We start from the raw sequence: 14,852 nt of genomic DNA, 5'->3' as shown, positions 1-14,852 counted from the left end.
TACGAAGGCTGTGCTAAGCCAAGAGAGATGCTAAGCCATGAGGCTACTGGCCATAGCGCCCAGTACGTGCCACACCAACTCTGGTCGGTTTTGAGGCCTGTTGCAGGAGCGGTGCTACCAGCAGGACCTCAGCGGCTGCTTTTGGCCGTCCTTGCTTTGAGGCTAGTGCTGCAGCCTGTACGGCGGCTGCCCTGGCCCGCTGCAAGCGGCAGCGGTGCAACCTGCTAAGTGCTTTCCACGCGTTTGGAGACCACCACGCCGAGGAGCTCACAGCCTGGGGCATTTAGCATCTCTGGTGCATGCCAGAGGCACGCTGGCTCTTGCTTTCCACCAGCAGCGCAGGTAGCAGATCCCAGCCCGCACAGCCACCGCACCCAAGAGGACAGCGCAAGCGGCCGCCACCGTCGCCGCAGCAGACGCTGCTGTTTGAAAGAGCACGAGTCGAGTGGAAAATCAGCCCAGACGAGCCTGTGAGTCACAGGCAAGTCATACCGTACACCTGGAACAAGACATCTGTATGACTACGTCCACTCCAAAAAGCTACATTATGCACTTAAGGATAGACGCCAGGTGAAGAAGAGTGGTTAGGAAAAGCACACGCATAAAATCACAGGTTAGAAAAAAAGATGCTCAAGAATACTTTTCTAGATGCTGCAATACTTCCAAGAGGCAAAGCTGAGGGTTTTAGCCAAGGCTCATAGAGAAGAGCTTATACCCTGTTTCCTGAACTATGTGCTAAAGTTACTCATTAGCAGTTCACGTTCCGACACGGGGATGTTTGTTCGGGGCAGGAATGTATGTTTGTTTTTATTTTCTCAGAAGCATGTAGCTTACATCTGAGGAAGATCAATTATTAACTCCAGCCTGAGATGAAAGCGTACAGGTTTAACTTTCCTGAGGGACAGGTACCTCATCGTGTTTCTAGATCGGACAGGTTCTGGTGTGGTTTGCTCCCACCCAGGAGGTGAAATACCAGCATGCAGTGAAGCGGTCCCACTGGGAGAAAGGACACCACACAAAGTACTGATAGGGATTGACTTAATCTAAATTCAAATTTTTACAGTGTTAATAGAAACACTGTTGTGAAAAATGATTTTTTTTATTCCTAACTATTCCTAGGGCTTGGGTTTTTGCTAAAACCTGTTAAGAGTTTTTGGCAAGGTGTAACGTTCCTGCACCTGCGCTCAGCGGGTGGTGTTTCAGACCTCTAGAGAGCCACTTCCCTACGTACGTATTTAACGTGGGGAAACATCCTTGCGCTTCTGAAGACTGCTCTGGAAGCGTAACTTTAAGCTCATTCATCAGACCTAACTGAGCTCTTGGATATCAGGTGTTTCTGCGCAAATAAAGTTTTTCCATGTGTATATACGTATTTACCGTTTTAGACCGTCAATCCTTTAGTGAGGGGAGCTGTAGCTCTCATTTACTAACGCCAGCTTTTTACCATTACCACCTGAACAATTATCCCAGCTTTACGGCTACGTGCCACCGCAGCGTCACCCACGCTTGGTGACAGCAGCGGCCGCAGGAGGTACGCGAGTGCTCTCACAAGCAGGCTTCCCACGCTGCACGGCCGCTTGCCCTCCAGGAGCTTGTCCTGGAGCTGAACCTGCTCCCGCGAGAGCCATAACCAGGCTCGGAGCATCTCCGACGAGCTGCGCTCAGAGGTGCCTCTCCCCTTCAGGGAGGATCCGTTTAACTCCAAAGCAGAGGGTGATGGAGTGCTTGAAGCGTTCAGGGTAACTGCTGAACGCCCAGAGCGCTGGGAGGTCTCTGCCCTGCGCTGCGGTCTTCAAAGTTGGGCTCGACACCAGGTAAGATCAGGTAGAGCTCTTCGGTTGGGCGACAGTCCGCGCACGGCAAGCTAGCGGTGGTTTCTCAGTTTTGGCCCTTCTTTTCTAAAACGAGCAAGGGAACTTCCCCACATCTGCTCGTTTGCAGTTCGGTTTCTGTCTGACAGTACGTTTTACTCGCCTGCAGCCGCAGCGCTGGAGGAAGCACGAGCAGAGCCAGGGGCTGGAGTATTGCCACGATGCTCTCCTTTGGGAGACTGCTTTCCATACAAAGAAGACCTTATACTCTCCCACCAAGGCTGCATTTCATCCCGCCCCGTCCCAGCGAGCCCTCTGCAACCACTGCCTCGCAGCCGAGACACCGAAACCCAGGGGAGTCACGTGGCTGCGTGGCAGACATTAGCAGATCTATTTAGATTGATTATACTTCAAACAAAACTGGTGCTGTCGATGTCTATTTACATTAAGGTTTCAGGAACATTTCATAACCACTTACCCTTTTAATTAAAAAATTTATTACCTTCGTTGCTGAGCCAGCAGCCCTTGCAAAGCATCTCTGCTGTCTCTCGAGCACCACGTTAACTCGGGAAGGGACTTGTGGCACAAGAAGAGTGCCCGATTTCCCCTCTCGAATTACCTATCGGCCCGATTTCCCCTCTCGAATTACCTATCGGCCCGATTTCCCCTCTCGAAACCCGTGGGCTGCCCAGGCACGCATGCCGACGGATGAGGCTCTTGCGGACCGCGGCGTGAATGGTCTGCCCCGGCAGTCGGAGAGGACAGCTCGGACTGGGGGACAGGGGGACAGCCAGGGACGTTTGCTAAGGCAGGGGAAGGAGCTCTCTCCATCCAGCTGAAAGCGCCTGCTAGTCCAGAAGGTGTTTATAGCTTCCAGCTGAGGAGAAGTCAGCTGAAGTACTAGGCTGCCACAGAGACCGGCCGCTACAAAGGAGGCTCCTGTTCAGGCAAACTTGTAGATGTTTCTTTGGCAGGACTGCACACACTGCTCTTCAGAAGGAAGCCAGCGGCCTCCTTCATGCTGCAGTTTTGCAAAGTTATTTAAAGGAGCGTTGTTTTTCTGGCCATCCCTGCAACCTCCTTTCTGACACATCACCATGTTGCTTTATGGATTTCTCTGCCCAGGAGAGGCTTGCCGGAGAACTGCGCTTTCTGGCAGTTCCCTTATAAGGCGAAGCTCCGGGCTCAGCTGGCCTTAGCTATTCCCTGAGTCTTTAGTCTTCATTGCAAAAATAGACCTGCGCTCTGGTATCCATTGTACCAGTATCAAACTGGAAAGAAGAAAAACAGAATCCCTCTCTTTTCCTTTGCTAAATGCCAGCCGAGTTCACCATTAAAATAAAAAAACCACCCCACCCCCCCAAAAACAAACAGTGCAGGGAAATGGTAACGCTTGTACAATCAGCTTTGCACCCCAACGATAGCCTGCAAACTCTTCAGCGCTTGTCTCTTTACCACACGTTCATATAGTGCTTAACTCGACAGAGCTCTGCCCCTCGTCCCGGGGCGTTACAGTCACGTTAAGCCTTAGAGAAGACAGGGAGAGCCCCGTCTGACGATGCCCTGAGTTACCAGGGGACGGGGCGGGCCCTCACTCGTCCCTCCCAGGAGCCCTCTCACAAAGGGTACCAGAGAGCGGCTAATACCGCACGCGCCAGCCCGACTCGCTCCCTTTCGAGCCTTTAGCCAAAAACAACTATTGTCCCAAATGCAGGCTCTGCAAAGCCATTTGAAAATGACAAGCACTTCAGTTACTGCAGTAGCAATACTGAGAAGCGAAAGGAAGGGACAGAAGAATAATCAGACAGCGGGTACATATATTATTTATATTACACTCGGGTTGGAAGCCGGGTTGAAGCCCGACCGTGTTCGTGCTCGAACTGATAAGGCTCAGCCCAGATCTCTTGATTCCTAAGTTTTCCAAGGAGCTGCAGAGAGGTAAGCTCGTACTTAGTTCTGCACGCGATTGTGATGCACTGGGTGAAGTTATTCTGCGTCAACCGTCCTAACCCATAAAGCCTTAACAATTAACACCTCACTGCTGTGTAAAGTGGATTAAACATTTGCCTAAAAACCATGCTTTTCTTAAAGAAAACCTGTTGCCCAGATCCAGTTTTGGGCACAGATTCAATGAACTATTGAAGCAAGGTGACAGAGAAGATTATAATCTCCGGCAGACGGGGCAGCTAAGGATAACGACCCAGTGGCCAAGAATATCTTTAGCCTTCAGCCTTCTCCGCCTAAGCAACAGCAATTGCTTTGGGATAGCAAACTAATAGAATTTATCATTTATTTGCAAATGATAAGCAACATCCCCATTGATTTTTCTACAGGCCTGCCGTTGGCCTGCTTAAAGGTTGACAACTGGAGCTACAAATGCAAGTCACCCTGCTCTGCAAGGCAACTGAAAGGAGTCATTGTGTGCTCCTTAGCTGGGAGATGACTCACTTCCAGAGCTGAAATGCCACTAGTTACGCGGTGGTTTCTCAAACCTCAAGAGCATTCAGTTGGAATAATGTCATGGGAAAAAAAGTCACGTTAGCTGAAAGGACAAGCTGAAATTCGTCACCTTGCAGCTGCTGCCCGCTTTATTTGTTACCTGCCTGGTGGAAGGTGGCCTCACTAAGTCTCGTTTCCTTTTCGAAGGGACCCTGATGAGCGCTTTGCAAAACCAGTGCATAACAGACTCTCCCTCCAGAGTCCCGCCATCCTTTTTCCTCCCCAGCAACACAGCTGGGCGGCAAGGAGGCCGGCCACCCGGGCTGGGTCGGAAGAGAGGGGCTGCCTCCGCGCGCCCTGGCCCCAGCGGCACGCGAGCCCTGCTGAATGACTACCTAGGCATGTGCTGAGTCAATGGGGGATTTACCGCTCCACCCCAAATTAATCTCATAATAATCAAAGGTATTTGTACATCAGCGCGTGCTTCGCTGTAGATAACAGCCGGGGCTACCGTGTTACGGGAGGCTCGTCCGTCAGGCAGGGCACGTAGCATCTCCCATTGCTTTCGTGGGTTATCTTACAAATGCTATCGCAGCAACCGGAACGAAGGCCGGGAGGTCATAAAAGCTACTGGAGGACAATAAAAATATTTTTGACTGGTAGGTTTGTAGTGCATTTTTGTTGTTTACTTCCTCGAGTAGTACCACCACGCATACCACAGTGACGGCTTAATCCAAAATAACATTTTTTGTGTGTGCGAGAAAAGGAGGAGGAGAACTGAGAAAGCAACATGCTGTAAAAACAATGCAAACTGGATATGCAGAAACGAGGGATATTTTTGTTTCTTCTACAAAGTCGTTAAGCAAAACAAAATAAAACCTGTTGTAATTAAATTCAACTTGTTCCGAGCCAACTTCCCTATTTCCTCCTGTGCCTGCCATGTCCAAGCGACTTCTCCATTTAGCAGCACAAGGCATATCCCTTCCCTCCTGTAACAGCAAAATCCGCCCAGGCTTTTCACCGCATTTCACAAAGTTTGAGAACTGGCGCGTTATCAGGCGTGGCCACTGACAGGGATGTTTCACCGTGAAAGACAAACACACCAACCAAAAAAAACCCCTCAACCGTAGAAAATGTCTCAGCCCCAGCATTTTCCTCATGCCGTGGACGTTAATTAGGCAAGCAATAACATTACTGCTCAAACTACATTAGGCGCTTCCTTGCTGCCCTTCCCCTGCACGGCTGTTTACTTTGCGAGTGCTGCAGGGCAAAGATCTGTCTTCCAAGGCTTTGAAGGGCTTAGCACACCGTTGGCATCATATGAAAGTATCATAAAATATACACAAGCATATATCTGCATAGATTATTATTATTAAGGCTGTTGCTATATTTGCTGGTTATTTTACCGTGCAGCAGCTATCTCACTCGGATTTATTATAAGCTCATTATAGGTTTATACAAATGCAAGCGATTAATAATTTCCCCGACAAATATAATCTGCGAGAAGATAGAAAGTGTGTCATTTTACAGGACGGGTCTAGGAGAGCAATGAGAGCTGATGAGAAAAGCTGGCCAGAAGCACAACCTGCAGGTGTAAGCTGATACTGCACTTCAGGCTGCAGGGCTCAAACCGAGCTCACGCTTGTGGAAAACCACTTTGTTCATGAAGGTAAAGGCCTCCTTACAGGATAAAAACGGGTTACGGGTGCGAAAGGGATACCAGCTTCGCCGTTCCCAGGGTGTAGCGTCCAAACGCACGCTCGCAAGCGCGAAGGCCTGCCGCTTGCCCTTTCTGGGAAAGGGGCTGAAAGAGGATTTCCAAACCAGCGGGGACACAAGCACGGGGTACTGGGAAAAAGGGTGAACGAAGGTTGAATCATCATATTTATTAATGATGATTTTTCCTTGAAGGTCTTCTTTCCTTGAAGTGAATTAGGCACCGCAATTTGTAACGTCACCTCCTTCTCCAACAAGTCAGGAAGACTTGGAGTCCGTGCAAGCATAATTTACGCTGGATACAGAGAGGATAAATGGCAAAAGGAAGCGTGGCTTACCTTCAGGTGAGGCTCCCAGTCTTCTGGGAGCTTCCTGAGTAGCTCTGCAGACAGCCTGCTCGCCCTGCCGGCCACCCGCTCCGTCTCCATCCCCTTTACAGCCTGCTTGCCCTGCCGGCCACCCGCTCCGTCTCCATCCCCTTTACAGCCTGCTCGCCCTGCCGGCCACCCGCTCCGTCTCCATCCCCTTTCCCACAGTGCTTTCACAGGGAGAAGTCCCAACTCCATATTCCCGCATCCCCAGAACGTCACTTTTATTACCAGGCAACACCAAGAACACCCCAATGGCATCCTCCAGTCCTACCAGCGTACCCAGGGCCAGCCGGCTCGGGCAAACCCCAGCAAGCTGCTGCAGCCAGGGGAGCGGGGGGCTGCGGGGCACCCACCTATCACGGGCAGGGCTGTGCTGGGACCAGGTTGCAGTGGTTACCCAAATCATGGGCGGGGGAAGAAGAGGAGAGACCCCGGTGGGTGCTAATGCTCAGACGGCTCGTGCTCCCAGCTGTGCTCCCAGCTGTGCTCCCTGGGGGTCATACAGCAGAAACAAGGGGTCCTTTCAATTCCCCCCTCCCCGGGCAGCTATCTCTCCATCAGTCTTATGACTCCCAAATGTATGAAAATTGCAATATGTGTCTCAAAAAATGCAGGCATTCAGCCACTCCAGAACTAATGAACAAGGGTGTCCCTGGTCTGACATCTCTAAAAAAGCCTGATTTTCAGCTGCATAGCAATTTTTCAAAATAGGCTCCACTTGAGAGGTTTCAAATGGGATGGCCAACGATCACCTACGACTCTTCAAAATATCAGCCTTAATAGTTGCCCTGTGAAGGCCAGATACAATGTGAAGACACTTACTGCTCCCAGGTAATTTCAGTCACGTTGTTAACAGCAGTGGGCCTGCATGAGGAAATCAACTGGAATAGCTATTTCCGAATCACTGCAGACATTTTATTTGGGGATAAAGGGAGCATTATTTCCTTGATTCTTTTTTTTTTTTTCTTTATTCTTGTTTTTTGGGTGGAAAGTCATATGGAGGCAATCATCACACGAGCATCTGGGAGAGATACCAGAGCAAAATCAAAGAACAGGTTTTTTCTCTGTTGCTATTTGGGTAATTTCCTTCATGTGGAAAAACCCTGACAACGGTCAAGCTTGCACTGTTGCTTATCTCTCTTAGGGCATGGAGAGGTGTCACATACCCCCTACTTCAGATCTTAGCCATTTCAGCTGCACACATTATAAAGGCGTTCTGGTAGGCATACAGATCTGGTAGAGATTTCCAAGAGCATGGGGATCTGCTGTGGGAGTCAGGCAACCTCATGCAGATCCCTCCTTAGCAGCTCATGCATCACTGCTCGTGTTTTCAGAAAAGAAAACCAAGAGAGAGACACCATGGGAAAAAAGTTAATGTAGATTATAAAAAGATAGGAAAGCTACCTTTTTATAAAGTGTGTGTCTGTATGTATATGTTTCCTTTGCACTCTCCCTACAAACCAGCAGGGTGTGCCTGCGGACCAGCTTTCTTACACATACACAACTCATTTTTTGCCTTAAATGATGCAAACTCTCTTCTTTATGCATCATAGCTTTCTTCAGTCAAAAAAAAAAAAAAGAGGCTATGCACCGAATTAAACTACCAAAAAAGGATCATTCTTGCTGACACTACACCACCTTTCTGTAGTTTCTCACTAAGAGTACAACCAAACTTCAGCAATAAGTAAAATGAGCAGTAAGCCGAGAAACAGAAATCACCTCTGGTTTTCTAATAAACAGAAAATACTCTCCGACTCCTCTTTACGCTGCCTGCTCTTAGGTGGATCAGCTTGGCAGCCTTCCCACCAGGACCTCTAAAACTAGATTTCCTGGGAAGGCAAATGAGGGCACCGCAGCTCCTTCTTCCGCCCGTGTCCCTCCAGACCCTGCTTAGCACCGCTAAATTGAGTGAGTTCTCGGGCGCAGGGGGGTGAGAAGGGACCGTGCCTCTGCGAAGTGCCCCATCAGCAGCGCAGCCAAAGCTGCCTCCCACAACTGGATGCAACCGCTGCATTGCAGCAAATGGAATGCTAAATCTACGCAGAATAACACTTTTATGGTATCAGGCAATTTAGTTTACTGCCGAGTGAGACGCACAAGGAATTGAGCTGTGCAAAAAGACACAAGGAATAGCATTTTAAGCCTTTTAAAAGCACTTTGCGCTGCTAAAAGGAACACCTGATTTTTCCCTGCCTCTGCACGTTGCAATATTGTGCACATCACTCTGTGAATTCACCTCCGCTGACCCAAAAGAGCTACAGCTGGCATTTGATCTATTTTTGACACTAATGCAAAAAAGCTGTCCTGGATCACTAGCGAGTACCATCTGCTCTTTGCAACTGAAATGCCATCAATTCACAAACTGGGGCCAGGAGTTTCAAAAATAGCTAAAGTGAGACGCCTCGATCCATATTTAGGCACCTGCCTGACTTTGAGGGAGAGCTGAGCGTGCTGCAGCTCCCGTTAACCTGAGCCTGGATTCAGTGCCCCTGCCATTGCAGCCTTGGCGGTGTCCTCTGGGTTTCTCCAGCCTGGGGACTAGCGAAAAAGGACTGGTTTGTATGAAATGCTGATTTAGCACTCTCCCAGGTGAGTGAAATTCTCCAAAGCATCCAGACGACCAACGTTTGAAGTGACCAGATTGCTACTGACTTACCATTTCTTAAGCCAGAACTACCTTTAAGCTCAGTTACTTTATAAAAAATGAAGTTAGAATGGTAATTATCACCTTACGGAGATAATAGAAGACAAACTCCAGTTTTAGTGTGTACAAGGTGGAAAACTGTTTGCAGAAGTGATGGGAATGCTATGCTAAATTTGCAGCTACGGTCCATTGCGCCCTGTTTACATAAAGGACTTTCAAGAATCTTCTTGTTCCTACCACACCAATATTCCGTATTCATTTTCTTCTGAAGGGGACCAGAGAAATGCAGTCTCATACCTACCATGTAGGTCCAGGAGGACATTTCTGTACCAGTGGAGATCCAGCATTTATACAATGCAACATAAAAATCCTGAAAGCTATAAAAGATGTTTTCGCTGTATTAGTGACGATCATTTTGATGTGAAACCCGCTTTAATGAATACCTGACAACTCAACCTTTTAAAGGAATGATTTCACTTGACATGAATGCATTCAACTACTGTTTGTTGAACGATATTCTTCTTAAACAGCCAGCCAAAGAATATAGTGACACTGTAAATCAAGGGTTTGCAACCTTTGCAACACTCAGGACCACGTTTGAAACCTGTCGGTGCACTCAGGGCGATACTGGATTTAAGAGTAAGCTTAGGGGGATTTGCATAAGCAGAGAGCTGCCTTCAGCAAGTCGGTATTTGCTACGTAGCCAGAGAGCAGTCCACACCGCAAACATTATCGAGTATTGTACACAGAATATTTCTTTTCCAGCCAGCTTATTTATTTTTTTTTTCCACGGAACGTGGACTGACACAAAGCCAGCCTCCGTGGGCCAGGTGCTCACCGCTTTCAGGTCAGGTCTGGCAGCCTGTAATTCCTGCTCAGCTCCAGCCTCGCTTCTCCAGATGGAGCAAAAAACTGGCGTGTAAATAGGCCTTGCAGCTCCGCGGCCCTTCCAGGCTCTGCAAAATGCCGTTCAAGCACACTTTGACTGAGCGGGTCCCTCCTGCACCAGAGCAATCCACCAGTTTTTTGCCGGGAGCCCTGGAGGTTAGCAAGCTTGCAGGCACGGGGGTCTGCACGCTCCTGCTCCCCATCGCTCCTGCCTGCCTCCCGCCAACGCAGCGGGCAGGTAAGGTGACACAGAGGGCAGAGGCTGCACAAAGCCGGTAACATCTTTACAGCAAAATGATAAAGCATAAAATAAAATTTGGTGATGCTCAAGAGCTCCGTTTCGGTGTGAAAGCATGGTCACCTTTCTTTATAGTAATGTCATTAAGCTACGTTGCATTGGTTCACGTTCAGAGCAGTTTCTGTTGCCACTGAAATAACTCGAAGTTTAATTAGTTTAGAGCTGGGGTTTTTGGGTTGGGTTTTGTTTTTTTTTTTTTTGAAAGCTCATCTTCTGCAGAATCAAAGAAATCTAACATCTAGAGAGGTACGTCCTGTCCTCATAAGTGCCTTGGACAAGTACTCTCCAACCTGCCAAGGTGAGTCCGAGTACTGACAATACCAACTCCCCACCGAGAAACCCCGTACGGGCAAGCGGTAAGAGATGCATGCTTTTTGGGAAAATAAAAAGCCACAGAGCAGATCTTGTTTCTAGAGGGCAGCCATGCCTTTTTTTTACCAGCAGGTGTCACATGGAAATAAGATGTGGTCTCAGCTGACACTGCATCCCCTGCCCGGGGACAACAAGCCTGTCCCCGCTTCAAGGGGTCTGGCGTACGTGGTCCTGAGGAGGAGATAAACGGAGCTGTGGTCCTGAGGAGGAGCTAAATGGAGTTATGGTCCGGCTGGACCAGGACCGTGACCACTCCAAGATGTATGACATCCCACGGAGGGGACCCGGGTAGCGTTTCAGAAGCCGCCTCTCACTAAGCGGTTCTTTAATGGGACACACCACCCTTCTTTCTCATACGAATAATTACTGAAACAGGGCGAAGGTGCCTGACAACTGACACTTACCTGCTTTGTTAGGGGTAGTAGCGTTACCTTACAGATGCCGTGTACATTCTTTCCAGGAAATATTGCTATTTTGTGCCACTTCAGCCTGCATTGCTCTTTGCACAGGGTCACAGCCAGCTCCTACAGCCTGCCGGGTGCCAGGCTGCCCAGCGTAAATACACGGCTGGGGGATTTTAGCAGGACACGTGAGAGCAAGGATTTGAGTGGTGTTTCTTTTTGGAAGCCCTGAGATTCCCAAAGCGTCCCTTTCCAAGATATGAGTTGTGAACTGTGAGCAAAAAAATACAAGCAAATAATGATTTCTTACCTCACGGCGATTTCTAAGCTTCAAGTAAACACTACCGAGGTCATTTTTTAAAACACTTCAACAGCTGCTCTCGCTCAGCGGGATCCTATGGAGCCCAAATCTCTTCTCAGTCAGCCTGCCAGAAACACTGCAACCTCAGCGTGGTTGCACAGCTACTCTAATCCCCACCACTGTCAGAGCATCATCTCCTGGAAGGAAACCTTCGCGGGTGTGTGCCAGGAGCTCACCCGACCCTCTGCCACCACGGGCACTGCAGACTCCCCTGCTCCCAAGGGCTTTGCAGAGGGGGCCTGTGAAAGGTGTCCCCGGCTGCACCACGGGCTGGGGCACCTCGGTGACAGCCACGCCGTGGGACCTCAGCTCTGCAGGGAAGACCTTCTGTTGGACAGCAGCACCAGGACGAAGGGAATCTGGCCCCGGGTAAGTGCCTCCGGCTCTGCTGGACCGCTGGTAAGAGGGAGTGACAACCATTGCTTTGCCCGGAAGGAGAGACCTGAGCTTTAGTTCATTAATACCCAGAAAGCAGGCATCACCTGCGGGACCTCTCCACATCAGCAGCCGCTGGACCACAAAGGCTCGTCTGCTGGACCACAAAGAAGCAAGCTCACAACTGAAGTCATCATCTTGGGATGGAGACGCTCTGTCAGGGATGCAGGGTGGGATTTCCCGTGCACACACGCAACACGTACACACAGGGGAGAGGAGCAGACAGACAACACGCACGCAGAAGCGTTTGCATGACCCCGGTAGCTTTGCTCGACACAAAGGAGTGAAGCAAATCAAGACAATTACAACGCTATTAAATATAAACATTGATTCGTTCAGTTCATGAAGTCAGGAGTCTTCTTGAATTATGCCACGTTGTCTTGCTTTGGAGATAGGTTTTGCTTCTAACTTTGCTGCCAGAAAAGTGGGCATCCTTTCCAGAATCCATACAGCCTTGTATTTTGTTCCCCTCCTGGAACAAATACAAAGGGGAGGATGGATGCTTCATAGAAATCAATTTTCAACAGCCCTGTGAAAGTGTGGGAGTACGAATGTCTGACATCCCCCTGACAGTTTCAAGCATCCTCAGGGCCGTCTACTGCTTACAGGCTCCATCAGCCTATGCTAACCTGAAATACCTTGAAATAGAAATGATTCATTTGTAAGAACTGGTGGCTAGTGTTTCTTCCATCAACCTTCTTTGAGCAAGAGAAGAGACTTTCAATAAAATAAAAAAAGACCGAGAAAAGCTGAGTTTTACTGAGATGAAATGCTCCAGCAAGGCTTTAAAACTTGAGAAGCACGGGTTTTACAGAAATGAAATGCTCCAGCAATTAAGCTTTAAAACTTAAGAATAAAATAATAGGGTGACCAGCAGACTCACTACAGCTGGGGGGAAGGAAAAGATGATAAAAAGGAGATCTAAATTTCTGGCCAGTGCTCTATTCGTTAGTCACAGGATTTGTTTTCCTTTCACAGCCTCCACTAGCCATGGCCAACACTTCACCGGGACTTTCCAAGCGTTGTCCTTGCTGGTTCGTAGCACCTCTTCCTCGCGGCTGAACCGTTCTGCAGCGCAGGAGCAGCGGTGCTGGTTCAGGCATGCCCCAGCGCTTGCTCCAACTGAGGTTTGGGTTGCCAGCCCTCCTGTGGCCAGCACCTCCTCTGCTCTGCATGAGGCCAGCGTGACAGGAGCCCGGCCTTCGCCCCGCGCTGCCACTACAGCAGGGCTTTGGCTCCCTCCCTCCCCTTCTCCATCTGGCGAGCAGGTTACCGGTACAGACCTCAGGGAAGCAAAACACAAGAGATTCGTGCTTTGCCGGCTTTAAGCAAGCGAACAGCCCAGCTCAAGTAGCACAAGCGGCACAGAAATGCACGCGGCCCCAGCACCGGGACTGAAATGACCCACGCTCATTTTTGCCGGAAAAGAAGCAAGCTCACAACTGAAGTCATCGTCTTGGGATGGAGACGCTCTATCAGGGACGCAGGGTGGGATTTCCCGTGCACACACGCAACACGTACACACAGGGGAGAGGAGCAGACAGACAACACGCACGCAGAAGCGTTTGCATGACCCCGGTAGCTTTGCTCGAGTGCTGCACGGTCGCGTCCTTCACATCATCTCGCCATCCATCTACTTCCCCGCCAGCTGTTTCCAGCTCTCCCTTTCCAGCCCTCATTCACCCTGGGACCAGCAGCTCCAGGAGCCCCACGGCAGGGAACGCGTCCTCCTGCAAGTCCGCTGCAGTGGCTACAGGCAGCAAGCAAAAACCCAACTGTTCCCATCTTCCTCTCCAGAGGATAACTGACTTGGACACCCCAACATCTACCAATGCTCGAGTAGGGAGAAAATAAGCAACTTTTTAAATAAACAAATTCACTCTGTAAATGCGATGTGTGGCCAAACCGGATCTCACAAGGCACACGGAGCTGCTCTTCAGCTGGTACAAAGGATATCAGTAAAGGATATTTGCTCAGAGATAACAGCCCTGGGGAGCGAAAGCCAAGTCTTGTGACAGGGCAGAGATAAAAGTGGTTGGAACTGAAAAAAAAAGAGAAGGAGGAAAAAGGAAAAATCAGAAGAAAATGGAACGTCATCTTTTTCAACCGCGTATTAATGAGCACTGGACGGAGGTTAATGTTACACTGAAAAGCGAACTAGGTTTTGCCTTGAAGCTGTCACTTCTGCTGTACTCGGACGTATTTTTGCAATGACTGAATGTTTCCCCGTGCTTTTTTCACCAAGTGCAGCACCATCGGTGAAGGGATCAGCGTTTACCCCTTCCCGGGCCCCGGAGGACCGCTCTCCGCTTGCTCGGAGGGCGAGGGGGCGGGAGGGGAGGCGAGAAGGGGCCCGGGCAGCTCAGGTCCCCCTTGCTCCGACGCCAGAGCAGCGGGGCAGGCAGCGGGGCTGGCGGACCCTGCTGCGGTGCTGCCCCAGGCGAACCCATCCTCACGAACCGCGGCTGGAAAGGCACCGGGAGGAGCACGGTTGTGTTTTGCTCCTCAAATTTCTCTTCTCCTGCGGAAGGACCAGACTACAGGCACACAGATCATGATTTTCTCCGTACGAGTCTTTCCTGACCAAAGCTCAAACTGCCAGAAACGTGGCCCTGGCTGCTACACATAAAATGGCTCACCCCCTTTCCCCCTTACAGGAGGGGAACCGTTATCATTAAAAAGCATTTTTTGGTATACTTACATAAAAAAAACCTTGTTATTCTTATGGTTTTAGCTGTACGTGTCAGAGCTGCTCTTGTCTTGGCCGAGCCAATCCTCCCGCGGCCGGTTTGCCCCCACGGTCACTTGGGTCCCAGCACAGCAGAGCCCCCGTGCATCAGACACTCACGTTTACAGACCATTGGCTGCACTGACTCCTCACACGCTCGGCGTTCGCTGCGAGCCCGGGGCAGCCGCCGCCAAATTGCTTGGCTGTCTCGGAGCTCTGCTGGGGCAAGAACGGTGTCTGGCAGGAACGAATTAACCTCCCGCATCCATGGCGTGTCACCCATCCTGCTTCTTGCCGCCTGCATCTCCATGCTCCCTTCAATTATAGGAGTTTAGATTTGGATTATTTATTTTTTTCCCTAACCCAAAGCCCCCTGTGCCTGCACGGC

The sequence above is a fragment of the Mycteria americana genome, chromosome 9 (assembly GCF_035582795.1).
Source record: "Mycteria americana isolate JAX WOST 10 ecotype Jacksonville Zoo and Gardens chromosome 9, USCA_MyAme_1.0, whole genome shotgun sequence".
Taxonomy (NCBI): domain Eukaryota; kingdom Metazoa; phylum Chordata; class Aves; order Ciconiiformes; family Ciconiidae; genus Mycteria; species Mycteria americana.
Note: the sequence above shows the minus strand (reverse complement) of the source record.